The sequence below is a fragment of the Podarcis gaigeae genome (assembly GCF_964106915.1).
Source record: "Podarcis gaigeae genome assembly, chromosome: 7".
In the NCBI taxonomy this organism is placed as follows: domain Eukaryota; kingdom Metazoa; phylum Chordata; class Lepidosauria; order Squamata; family Lacertidae; genus Podarcis; species Podarcis gaigeae.
The window spans coordinates 40344494-40358778 of NC_139683.1; the positions used below are offsets into that span (position 1 = coordinate 40344494).

Sequence of the window (14285 nt, forward strand, 5' to 3'; positions counted from 1 at the left end):
CTGGGTCTCCGGCTGGCTGCTCATCCCCGCTTCTCAGGGCTAAACTGATGTCACGTGCAGCTTACTTGGAAGTCAGCTAGCCTCATTCATTTCATGGTGCTTGATCCCCAAGTAAGTGTAAGCAAGGGAGGGAGAAGTGGGTCAAAGTCGGAGCACATACTAGAAATCACCGAAATAACGTAAGCCGCCCCCTTTCAGTCCCCAAACCCAGCCTTGGAGTGTTTGAGCATGTGTTTGAGTGCCTTTTCCTTCACTAGTATCCCAACGGGCCAACATCTAAACATTTGGGGTGAGGACAAAGGCGCCGGGTTAAGTGCCTTGACCTGCAGAAAGGCTTGAGAGACTCGCTAGCATAAATTCATTTCAGACGCCAAAAGGCGCCGACGAGCAAGCAGGTGCCTGGTGGGAGTTTTACATCAGAGAGTCTCAAGGCAGGCGACTTGTGATCAAAAACCATCACATAAAAAAGGGATCCTCAAGACGCCATAAGATTTAAGCACTGCAATCACGATGGTGATTTTCTTTTTAAAGAAAAAGGGGAAAAAGCTTGCTACTCAAAGCTGCGTTACTGGGTGGTGCTCGGCTCCATTCATCGCCCTTTAGAATGGGAAGGCGTTTTGTTTCTACATCTTTTTGCAGCAACCCACTCTCGACCCTTTATATTTCACTAAGCAGAGAAAGAAAACGGTGGCACCTCTGACTCCGAAAAATACAGCCTTGGAGCGTCCCAAACGCGGAGCCTCTCCCATCCCTCCCCCCCCCCCCCCCAATCTGATTCTGCTGCGTTTTACTTCTACTCCACGGCTAGAACTAAGATCGCGACGCACCTGACAAGCCAAACTGCTTAACAAGCCAACCCGTCGTGGTGGGCGGGTGGGTTTGCTGGATCTGTTTTTGTTCTGGTTTCTGTATCACACTAAAAAAGGAAGGAACAGAGAAACAGCCTGGATAATTCCTCAAGAACACCGTCACCATAACTCTGGCCATAAAAAAACATTCTACAATATTTGCGCCGAAGAAAAGGGAAGATTTACCTACGCTAGTGGAGAGGCACATTCAGGCTCAGGGGCGGGCGGGGCAGGAAGACGAACTCCTTTTCTCTGATTGGCTGTTGCTGCTCCGTGTCACGCGGCCGCCTGCTTCCTGAGTCTCCCCGCATCTCCGCCCTGGTCATTATAGGGAAGGAGGATGAGGGACGAAGGTTCTCTCTTTCCCTGTGCTTCCTCCACCTGCGCGTTTAGTGTTTTCCAATTAAAAGGCAGCTGGTTAGGAAAGAATCCACCTGCATAGATATTGGAGCCAATAGCAGACGTTCCCTCGCGCCTCGTCTCTCAGGCTCTTTCCCGCCTTTGGCCTTTGCTAAGGAACACACAGATGCAGAAACAGATTCATGTGTACATACATTGGAAGGGCTCCTTATTGCATGAGGTGCTAATAACACGCCCCTTTCAAGGGCTGTGAGGCGGGAAAGGAATTAAGGAGAGGGGGTCGGCTTCCTTAAGCACCCACGGAAAGAGCTGGGCAGATGATGGCGCCTCGCTTGGGGGAGGCGGCGAGCTCTTAATTCCCCCCGCGAGGAGAATGATCGCGGCGGCGGCTCGCTAAGTAGGTGAAGACGGAGGCAGCATCTTGAGGCGCCTCAGGCGTCCTTCTTGCAGCATGTTCTCTCTCCCCCCCCCCCCCCAGTGCGAGGAGTTCTACCTTCAGACTGGTTGCCGTTTTTTAAAAAAAAGAAAAAAACAAAAGAAAGGTCGAGATGGCTCTTCCATCTCTCATATACTTGTTTGGTTGGTTATCTTTTTTAAGGCGTGGAGACAATGGAGTGAGGAATCCTCTTTGGTTTCCCTCTTGAGGAGCTTCTCTCCTAAGTGAAGGGATGCTCTTAACCCTTTGGGCAGAAGAAGGAGCCAGTCTGGCCAGTGGATGCTAAGCTGGCTGGCCATTTTGAAAGAGCTGATAAAGCACTGAACTACAAGAAACATGCTGTATTTTTTTCCGTGTATTTACTGGGAAACCGCAAGGTCCACCTTGTTTTACATTTGCCAAAATACTGTGAGAAATTCATGCACACACCATGACAAGGGGGAGCTTGCAGTGTGGAGTGCTCCTGTTCACTGTCCCAGCCCATTTCCAAGATACTCCATGCTGTTACCCTTATTGTTTTCTCCTAACAGTCAGCATTATTTAGCCACTGAGCATGCTGAGTGTTCCTTAGGCTGCATTCATGCGCCTCCCAACAACATTTTTTTTGTACTTCTGGGGTTTCCCTGAGCCAACTTCGGAATTTCCTGAGGTGGCTTCCAATACAAGAGCTACTAGGGAAGTGCAAATTCTCTCCCACAGCCCTCAGATGTTCTGAGTCCTGCTCACCTGCTGAACCCACAGCAGGTCTGAGAAGAAACAACCTCATGGAAAGAGGCCACCCTGAAAGGCAGCCTATGCTTGCAGAAAATCAGCCAAACCACTGGTAATGGCTGTCAGAGAGCAGCCAGATGTTAATCCAGGTGCGGGGAACTTTTGGCCCTTTAGAAGTTGCTGAATTACAACTCCCACCATCCCCGGCAACCATGGGTGATAGGAGTTTTAGGTCAGCAACATTTGGAGGGCCAAAGGTTCTTCCTCGCTGTGTTAGTCCCATGCAGACTTGGGCTTGTTAACTTGAAACAGTGTGGTGTAGTGGTTAAGAGCGGTAGTCTCCTAATCTGGGAAACCGGGTTCGCGTCTCCGCTCCTCCACATGCAGCTGCTGGGTGACCTTGGGCCAGTCACACTTCTTTGAAGTCTCTCAGCCTCCCTCACCTCACAGAGTGTTTGTTGTGGGGGAGGAAGGGAAAGGAGAATGTTAGCCGCTTTGAGACTCCTTAAAGGGAGTGAAAGGTGGGATATCAAATCCCTTCAAACTCTTCTTCTTCTTCTTCTTCTTCTTCTTCTTCTTCTTCTTCAAGACACAAGAGACACTAAAGGGCGGGCAGGGGAAGTAAAGGTGTGCACAGGCCTTCTACCACCCAGTCATCAGATGAAATGCCTGATGACATTAGCATTTGTAAGTGCTCACATCACTTCACATACATTATTTCAGTAATCTGAGAGGCCAAAGATTGTCAGATTGCTTTTAAGATTTCATGCAGGTTCATAGTTGCCGAAAATCCCACAGCTCAACAAAGCATATTTTCTTCCTCCATTTTCAGCTACCTACTCATCTGGTAAAATAATATACTGTCTGTTCCTTAGCACATTTGAGAACGCCAGGTGATCTTATGTATAAAATAGATAGCAGCGCAGGGAACATTATAATGAATGTGACAAAGTCTGATGGCACTCACAAAGTACTCCTTTGCACTCTTATTCGGTATGTTTGGTATCTTATTTATTTTGCACAATTGTGCCATAAAAAATACAAAAATGTCTCCACCAGAAAGAAATCGATTTTCTACAAACTAGTCATAGAGCCTACTAATATGAAGAATAAACATTTTACTGTCTATCCCTGTGCTTCTTTTTCTCTTAAGTCCCACTGAATTAATTTAGGGAGACGGTCTTAACTGCTGAATCACTTCATTCAACATCCCATGGGGCTCTCAGCAGCAGGGTGGAAGTCAGGGTTGAGCAGCACTCTTATGTACCTCAATCCTTTTCCAGGTTCCTTTGTTAGTTTGTTAACAATTAACCTCCCATCAGTGTAGTGCTCTCTCTGGTTAGGTGTAGTTTGAGCTCCAGGGCTTCTGTTTTTCCCCTAACTCAGGGCTGTTTTTTGGGGCTGGTGTACTTTTCTTCCTGGTATCTGGGTATTGCATGCTTCAATCTGCCTGCTGTCTACTCCCATTTTGTCTCACTGATGTCAGAGCTTTGTCAGTAGGACAAAGGCTGCAGAGGTTTCTACAGTGGTGGGAAATGAGCTCTCTTTCCATCCTGTGAGAAAGTACCAGTCCTTCCTATGGTCTCTGGAACCATAGGATTGCAGGGCCCATGTTTCAGATATAAAGTTTATAGCTCAGCATTACTGAATAGCACAGATAGGATTATTGTTATGAATTTAATATAATATTAATAATACATAGCAAGCCACCTAAAGGAATTAATGCTTAAATCCCATGCACAGTTGTTGTTGTTTAGTCGTTTAGTCGTGTCCGACTCTTCGTGACCCCATGGACCAGAGCACGCCAGGCACTTCTGTCTTCCCCATGCACAGTTACATGGGGGTAAATCTCACTGAAGTCATGGGAAGTGACTTCTGATGTTACGTATGCAGAATTAGGCTGTGCATCAAGCAACTTCATTCAAATTCAATAGGATGGATAATTATATCAAGAATTTTATGACAGTGTTAAGTGGATAAAGACACAAACACTTTGCAATGATAGGTTTTATGTCTGCTTGAAAGCATTTGTACTTTATTTCTTTAGATCTGAAAGTAGAGATTATTTCCTTTCCTCTCTTTCATGGATGTGATTGATGCTAACAGTGATATGTGTACGAAAGCCTCCAGATAAATCTCTCCTTCCAGTGCTCCCAACAAAAAACATTTAATCATTTGAATTGTCAGGCCTGGTTGCTTTATATTTTGCTTGTACATGTGAAGGAACAATTATTTATCTGATATTGTTCAGATCCTAAAGTGTGGCTTTGGAAGCTGTATCAATTAATTTAATTCCACAGGACCCAAATATTGTAATTAAAGTTGTGCTTCTGGGCATCACTTTTTTGTGGACAAAGGTGACTTATCTTCTTCATCACCACCACCATCATCATCCCACCTTTCCCCCAGAACTGGAACTCAAGGCAGCTCAAACAAACATAGATAAAACATGGAAAGCTGAAAACACATCAAATATAATAGCTAAAAAGTAATTAAACTACAACAAAATTAAAACAATACAAAAAACAAATCTGTAAGATCGAATAAACAAAATTAGTTAAAAATAGTAATGTATGTGTGGTGAGAACTTCATTCTCTCAAGGGCCACATTCCCTTGGGAGTAATCTGTTGAGGGCATGTGCCTCAGTTGGGGAAGCTTGAAGCCACTAGTGGGTAGGGCCACCCCCTTTTCTGCTGCCATACCTCTGCCCCACACCTCTGCCCCACCCTCTGCCCCACCCAACAGGTTGCCAGAGGAGTAAAAGTTTAATTTGAATGCCATGAGAATTCTCCCTACCAATACACAATGAGGTGGGTGCTGTTCCACCTTGTGATTTCTCTAGAGCTGCAATGAGCTGTTTGAAGAAGTTGTCATTAATAACAAACTGGCCAAGACTGTTAATTTTGTAGCATTCAAAAGAGCAATTTTTCTTCAGAATAATGTATACAAAAGAAACAATGAATATAACTCATGCAAACCCTGTATCCAGTTCCAATCCACACTTTCAAACAAACTGCAAACCATGTAAATGTTTTATTAGATGTGTAAACTTTTTATTAGTTTTGTATCTTCTTTTCCCTCTGCATTTTGTTGGAAGCTGCCCAGTGTGGCTGGGGTAATCCTATTATTATTATTATTATTATTATTATTATTATTACTACTACTACTACTACTATTATATTAATTAACTAGAGCCCAAATTTCTCATTAATTAAATTACCGTACTTGTCAAATATAGAAGGAAATGTTGCAATTGATTTCATCACCTGAGGGAAGCAACAGGAGAACTTCAGAGATCCACAGGGGCTATGAGGAATTTGATTTTATAAGTCTTGTTATCTCTCTTTCAGATTTCACCACACAGGTGTATATGGACCAACTGATTTGCTCATATGCTGCTTTATGGAGCACTGAATTGCAATGTGTTAGGAACATTGTGTGCCAAGCACTGAATAATCTAAAGAATATTGTTTAGAGTAGAGCATGTATTAACATACCTTCTACCTCCCAAGTGAGTGCACTTGGTCATTTTGCATAGCAACAACATTAGTATTTACCACTTTGCTTTAAATTGATCTAAAATACGTTTGTTAATGTGTCCAGGATTGTGCTGCCCTGAAATTACTTGGTTTCAGCCACTGTTTCTTTTTCTAACTACAGTCTCCCGAGACTGCTACTTAGAGGTTGATCAAACAAGCATCAGATGAAGTTGCTTCTGCTGTTCTTCAAAACTAAAGCTTTCTATTGTACTCCATCCTATTTATGGCATTTGTGATAATCCATCAATACACTATGTACATATTCCCCCTTTTCCAGGGTGCTGGTAGACTAACAGGACTGTAAACAACTGAGCATTTATATGTAGGTCCCAACTTAAACCTCTCAAGTAATTATAGGCATCTTGGAACACTCCAAGCTGTGTTTTGCTTTATGTGGCCAATCCTACACTGAGAATTAGAGTTGTATTTGATTGTGTTTTCATTCCTTCTAACCCTACCATAGCAACATAGGCAAGAAACCGGCTGTCAATACATTAAGTGAAACTTTGAATTTGGAATATAGACAACTAAATTAAAGTGGGCATTAAAGAACTAGCTATGTTAGGACAAAATAGCAAATTTAATCTCATTTTTTCTCCCCTCTTCCATTATGAGCTTTCCTGTTTCTTACTTGTGGCCATGTAAAGGTGGCAACATTTATACGGAACAAAGAAGTTATTCTGTCATAAACAACTGCAGTAAGTAAGCTTAATTCAATCAAGCAAATAAAAAACTACATTGTTGTCTACACTCAGTTATATTAGCTTGTTCTGGTTAATTAGTTCTAACTGCAGGCAAAGGCAAAGTTACTGGTTGGCCATTGCTTCTAGAGAAATGCCACTGTGTTGAAATGTTTTCTTCAGTTCTGAAAACAGTGCACAATTACATTTTATCACTTTTGTCCAGATTCCACACACTTGGATGATATATATCTTGCTTGCAATCTAGCCCAAGGTTTGGAAGAGCAAGTTAATATAATATTGTTTTCTGTTAGTTTTCTTTTCTTTAGGAAAGATAAAATGCAGGGATCCTTCTAACAGAGTGAATATTGGAAAAAAAACCTTCATAAATATTTAAGATTCCATATTAATTGATAAAATGTAACATGGATTACATGTTAATTGCCCATTAGTTTTAGCATATGGAAAGAAGCAGATCACTACTAACTTGGCTGAGATTACATCCATATATTATGAGTGGCACCAAAATGGGAAGAGTTTGCTTAATGGGTTCTTAGAAATATTGCTTCAGGATTCAGTGGTGTCCCCCATTTTCATTAGTATAAAAGATTACAATGCTTAGACCACTACTATTAAGACTGTATGAGATGATTAGCCAATGAGCAGATTAAAAAAATGCTTGTGATATGCTATATATATATATATATATATATATATATATATATATATATAGTATGTCAAGCATTTAACTGGGAAGTTCTTTCCCGGTAACAAGCAATCAGCTGCAGAATATGTCTTTTATATCTATATTTCCTTATTGAGTTTCTTAATTGGATTGCATGTGATTAATGCAAACTTTAATCCATGAAGATACTTTTTATAAAGATACAACTAAGGCAACTAACTAGTTTCAGAAAAAGAATTATCTGCTATATCTGTCCTTCTAAATTAAATGTATTCTTGTAATAAAGTAGCAAAAAATAGAGAGGGTGAACATTCACACTCCAGAGATACTACTATAAAATAAAAACATTATCAGTAATATTTTTCTTCAATTATTTTCAACATCAGTGATATCCCTAATTAATTTCATTATCAGCTTCTTTTCTCTCAATGAAAAGATAACCTTGTGGATCTTTTAATAAGTTCAAAGATCTTTTATGAATTTGATAAGCACGTAATATTTCTGTGACATCCCTTGGCCCCTTTGGTTTATGTGTAGTCTCCTAACTCTCAGAGATCATTTATTGCACTCTTTAAGCAAGGAGTGTAATTACTTCATCTTTACTTTGGGACTAAATCCCACCATAAACACACTATAAATTGTGAGCTCTGTGAATACATCCTGTGGAAGTATTGGGTAACAGAGATTCTTAAAATCTATGAAAAGTACTTTCTTCAACTGTGTCATCTTCCTGTTTTAATCACCCAATTTCCCAAATAAATCTTATCCTTCCTGCAGTCGTATCGAGATTTACCTGGGTGTAAATCACATTGAACTCAGTAGGATTTACTTCTGAGTATGCATACACAGGAGGCTTTTACAAGGTAAGTTATGCCTAGAAGAATTTGGTGGAAGGCATTATTAAGTGTTGCTGAAGAAGAACTAACTTAGCTTCTGCAAAGATATGTCCTGCCCAACTTTGAGAGTGTCACTAAACATGTGGTTAAGTATGATTCACTTGAGATGTAACCTTAGACTTTTAAGCTGCTTTTGATAAAGTACATCACCAAAGACTCCTAAGTTAGCTATCATGGTATGAGAAGACAGATCCACCTGTGGATCAGAAAATAGTTGAAGAAAAGGAGACAGAGAGGAGGAATAAATGGAGAATTCTCTCAGTGGGAGGATGTAAGAAGTGGGGTTCCCAAAAGATTAGTATTGGAACCTGGTACTTTAAGTGAAGTTAGACATGAGCACTGAGGTGTCCATGTTTACCAATGACGGCCAATTGTTTAGGGTGGTAAAAATAAAAAGGAATTGCAAGTTTTAAAGGAAAATATCCAGACTGGGTGGAAAAGCATTAAAATGCCAAACAGAATTCAATAAACGTAAGTTAATTTATGCAGATTGAGTTGAAAAACCCTAACATCACATTTACCCAAATTAGGTCTGAACTGGTGGTGACTGATAGGAAAGAGATCTTGGGGTCATGGTAGATAGCTCACTAAAAATGCTGGCAGCTGTGAAAAGGGCAAATTCCATGCTCAAGTTCATTGGGGAAAGCATTGAAATAAAACTGCTAATATAATGTATATTATACTAAGCTATGGTGCAACCACACTTGTAATAATGTGTACAGTTCTAGTCACCACACCTCAAGGAAGGTATTGTAGAACTGGAAAATTGCAGAAAAGGGCAACCCATTAATGTTCATTTCTAATATATGAAAATTGAGTCAAATAGACCCCATTTGGTTCAATTTTATACTAGTTATAAAAAAACCATGTAATATATTTGAATGAATAGTCTAGACTGCTTATAGGCATTGGATTCTTGTACCGTAAGTGGTATATAAGTTTTGTTAATAAAAATTAACAAGTCCACATTCCTAGAATCAGGTGAGATACTAGAGGTACTGAATCACAGGTGTAATCGATAATGCAATGAATGAGAATTAATGCATTGAATTTAAGCATATGCTGAATAGGGTCCCCCCCCCCTTTTTTATATTAGAGTATTAGCAACAGAACTGAAGCCCAACTATGATGCAGTATTTCCTAGGAACAAATGACGCTAATACAAGCTAAATCCTAATTTAATTTATACAGTAGTTTGCTTAAAGTTACAACCCAGCACTTTACTCAGTTAATACTACATTAGTATTTTATTATCATAAGACAGTCTAACATTAACCCATTCTTATTTTTATTAACACCTTTATTCTGGGGGGAAAGTATGAGCATGAACTATTTGAAGTACTCCACTTGATCTAAGATCACTATTTTAGTCAATTTCATAATAATGTTCAATTATTGGTTAATTTTATGTGCTCTTTGCAAATTATCTTTAAAAGCCCTATAAGAACAGAGTGCATTACATGCCAACAAAACAAAACTTTTTAAAAGTCTGTACATGACCCCAGTTGCAAACCTAACTCCACTGACCTGTGAACTAAATTCAACAGGGATTACTTCTGAGTAGACATAGTTAGGATTGTGCTGCTAGTAATTATTCAGAATCTATTGAAATTATGGTGTTTTCTCTTTTCTTGATAGCAAATAGCCGCAGTCCCATATTCACCCAGGCAGGGATGAGCCCCATTTAATTCAGTGACACATGGTATTGAGCAGACACATACAGGATTGCACTGTTCATCACTAAAGTGGTGGAGCTCAACACTTATGCTTTAATCTGAATTCCTGAGATGAGCAGCCTGAAGTTTAGGTGCTCAGGAGAACTGATAGATGGAAAAAGCAATTTGCACTTCTTCTCAATTTCTGCAGGGGACTGGGAAGTAAGTAAGTGCTGCAGTTTCCTCTCTTCCCAGGAGACCTTGTCAGTTTGAGAAATTATCTCCCCTGCAGATCCTCTCACTTTGCGTGGGTGATCTAAGTCACTTCCAGACCATTTCACACAAGCTGAGAAAAACTATAATGTACAGTAGACTGGGTGGGAGATCCCATTCCTTTCACTTCTTGTGGGTCTATCAAAAGGAAATAATAACACACACACACACACACACACACACACACACACACACGGTTTCAGAAACACTGCTAGATCCTTCTTGCCACTGGGGGAGGAAGCAGTGGCAGGTTGTGGTGGGGATTGATGACATTCTGATGCTCTGAGGGGGAATTATATGAGAAACATAGTTGCCCCCATCAGTGGCGTAGCGTGGGGGGTGCAGGGGGGGCCGGCCGCACCGGGCGCAACATCTGGGGGTTAGGGTTAGGGGGTGCAAATCCACGGGTTAGGGGGCGCAAATTACTTGCCTTGCCCGGGTGCTGACAACCCACGCTATGCCACTGCCCCCCATATAAAAACTAGGTTGGGGTGATAGTGAGAAACTTTCCCCACCTTTACAATTTTCCTCTGAGAGTGACAGAGTATCATCAAGTTCTGCCTCTTCCGTAGAGGAATACTCAGTTGGTAGCAAACAGTCCCTTTGCACTGGTTGCTCTAAGGTATGTACAGATGGATGACCTGTTTCTGAACTTTTTTTTTAAAGAAAAGCAAGAAATAGTTTTTACCAGAACACAGGAAGCCCTACAGCCTTGTAAAAGGGCTGCAGGGCTGCAGATTCAACATGAATCCATGATCCAATTCAGGTCATTATCCATCCAGATCAAAACAGGTGGTTCCACTTTGGAATCCAAGTTTGGCATATTACTCCCCTCCCAAGGTATAGCAAGTTGAAATCATCCCCACCCCAGATTAACATTCTAGGCACTGATCCCAGTCTAAACAGTGAAGCCTTGCAGTGGTATATAAGGAGAGAGTGTCACACAGCAGTAGTTAGGTAGCTCTGCTGTCACTAAGAGTAATACATTAATTTAGTAATGGGGTACCTATTGTTGGACTCCAACTTCCATCTGCCCCAGATATCATGACCAATGGCCAAAAATAATGAACCTTGTATTCTTTAAACATCTGGAGGGCCACATGTTCCACATCCCTACATTAATTTAGTACATAATATATTTGAGCTGCTGTAAATATGGTATAAATTAGCAGAAGTCAATCCAATCTCTTTTGCATGCATTTACTTTCTTCAGTAGCTGGTAGGCCTATATTGTACAGAACAGAGGTCCGAGCTACATTTGCAACTAGTCCCTAAACAAATATGAATTAATTTTAACCTTTTGGCAAAGTATATTGGTAGTACACTTTTTATTATGATACTAAAATGTCTCTCATAAGTAATTAAAATTTCAGTTTTGAAGGAGTGTGCATAGCACATGTGATTCAGCTCTGAATGCTAGACTTTGCTTATTTTCATTTTGCAACATTAATTTTCATCTTGTGCTTAAGACCCATCAATGCTTAGGAGAGGAGATGGATGAGGAACTAGAGAAGAGTGGCAGGGCAGTGAAAGGTGTTAAGGAAATACTTACTTACAGAAAGTCAAAAGGCAAAAGTTTCTGCAAGACTGGGGGCAATGAAATAGACATGTATAGGGGTCACAACTATTCCTAAAACAATCATAGAGTTGGAACGGACTGAGGATCATTTAGACCAACCCCCTGCAATGCAGGAATACGTAGCTGTCCCATACGGGGATCAAACCTGCAACCTTGGCGTTATCGGCACCACACTCTAATCCACTGAGCTATAAACTGCACATGTTTAGGTTCTTAATGCCCTTAAATATAATATTGGGTTTAGCAACTGCACAAGAGGATGAGAAGCCTCAAATCCCTCCTATGCAGTCAGGGACAATGAGGCAATGGTGCAGAAGGGTCACAACCCACTATGAAGATAATGTCTAAGGGCAGCACCCCAGAATAGAACTTTTGGGGAGAACCCTAAAGTGACCCTACAAGGGGGTGGAGAATCTGCTGAAATGGGACCTGTTAGTTCTGATGAATGGTGGTCCCTTTATTCTTCTCACTTATGAAAATCAAAACCAACATTCCTTGTGTCTGAAATCACTTTAGAATTTTTGGAAATGTTCTTCTATTATCCTCAGTTGATTCATGTCCTCTTACTGCAGAAATGTATGCATGATAGAAAGAGATTGCATAGATTCAGATAATAAGTGGATGGACCTTAAAATTTATTACTGCTAAAAAAAAATTATGTTACCATGAAACAGCTCTATGCTCTGCCTTCTAAGGTCAGCATCCTGCAATCAAAAAGGAATTACAGGTGGCAAATGAAAAGATGGGAGTGTATCATTATTAAAGGATATACCTTACATAAATATATTCATGCTGGTTTTAGCTCTTGACAAAAATAGCATTCCAATAACCTTGACATTATTTTCCTATTTGCTAAAAATGTGATAAACATTTCAGTTGAAAAGTAAACCTAGGCTAACTCCTAACTCCACTTACATGAGAGAAAGCAGCCAGGTCATTATGACTTTGCGGGTCAGTTCACAGATTAATGTTTATCCCTTGATTTTTCATCATTTTTTTACTTATGACTAGATGATTTGTGGTTGAATATGTGACCCAACTACATCAAAAAATAATATGGGTATGCAGTACCTGCACTTCTCTTTTTTCAAACGTTAAAAATGTGGCACTTACTGTAACAACTTCATGGTGAGTTCTGGCACCTTTTTTTTCCTTTTTTTTAAAAGGCACTGCCTTTCACTCATCCCCCCCACAACCCCCAGACCTAGTTCCTACTACTCAGAAGGAAATGCCATTGAGTTTGATGGGATTTACTCTCAGGTGCAGACTCCCTGAAATATTGATTTCCATGGGTCTTCTCTGAGTATGGATGTTGGCTATCACCCATTATTTCCCAGAAAATTTTAGTAGGTCATGGCCATTTTGCTGTTTTCTTACAACACACAATAGCACTGGTTATTGCTGTGGTTATATTTCTGGTTTCGGTGTCATACATTGTGCTCTGGGCTAATATTTAATATTCCTGTGGTATGACCGAATGTTAAAGATTTGGGGTATAAAGAATCCTAAGTGCAATAAAACAAATATTTATTACCTCCATTGCAAAAAGAAAGTAATAATAACTTGCCAAAGGGAGAATTGTTCTTTTGTTAATGCATGTGGTCCTCAGATTTGAGCAGTATATTATTCCATTTTTGCAATGTTCATAATCTTGTTGTCTTCAAAGCCAGTGAAGATTTGTTTGCTGTTGGTATTTGTCAAGTGTGAAGATTTGAACATTATGTTAATCCTGTGAACACAAACTGAGTAAATAAAAGATAAATGGTTCCTATTCAATGTTTGCCTGTATTGTGAGATGAAATGGACATATTCAGAATATGAACTTCAAACCTTGCTGACCACACTCATATCAGTTTAGAGCAAATTCGAGACATAGTTTCACTAAATTATTGGCAACACTGTTGGATAAATGCCTTTGGCTAGTAATTAACTGCCTTTTCCCTCTGTCTACAAATAAGGGATGTGGGTGGCACTGTGGTCTACCACAGAGCCTCTTGGGCTTGCTTATCAGAAGGTTGGCAGTTTGAATCCCCGCGACAGGGTGAGCTCCTGTTGCTCGGTCCCTGCTCCTGCCAACCTAGCTGTTCAAAAGTATGTCAAAGTGCAAGTAGATAAATAGGTACCGCTCCGGTGGGAAGGTAAACGGTGTTTCCGTGCGCTGCTCTGGTTCACCAGAAGTGGCTTTGTCATGCTGGCCGCATGACCAGGAAGCTGTACCCCTGCTCCCTCGGCCAGTAAAGCGATATGAGCGCCACAACCCCATAGTCGTTCGCGACTTGACTTAATAGTCAGGGGTCCCTTTACCTTTACAAATAAAAAAACAGTAAAAAACAAATGATACACAGATATTTTAACTCAGATAACAATCACTTTCAGTTGTGGCAACCATTTCTTTGGTCTCTGTTTATCTCAGAAATATTCTTTAAGTTTCATTTCTTTCAAAATTGGCCTTTTAACATCTGCAAACTGAACAAGATTAAGTAAATTGATTAAAGCCTCTCCAGTGTCATGGTTTAGATTGTCTGGGCCATAGTTTAAATTGATTGTTTTTAAAAAATGGTTCTCAGAGGAATGCACTAGTGCAAATTACATATTAAGGGAAAGCTTTTGTAATTAGATGCA

The 14285-nt window shown here is 40.4% G+C and overlaps 1 protein-coding gene across 2 annotated transcripts in view; it reads right to left on the reverse strand.

Annotated features, from left to right (window-relative positions):
* The window catches only part of SNTG1 (syntrophin gamma 1), a 231328-nt gene extending 230036 nt beyond the window's left edge, over positions 1 to 1292 (reverse strand). Inside the window, exon 1 of one of the 2 annotated variants that reach the window (XM_083747840.1) lies at positions 1039 to 1292. The gene's annotated coding sequence lies outside the window, so the exon portion shown is untranslated. Of the gene's footprint in view, positions 1 to 827; positions 1003 to 1038 lie in introns of those variants that run through there. The other variant, XM_083747839.1, reaches the window with a different exon arrangement.
* Positions 1293 to 14285: the final 12993 nt, after the last annotated feature.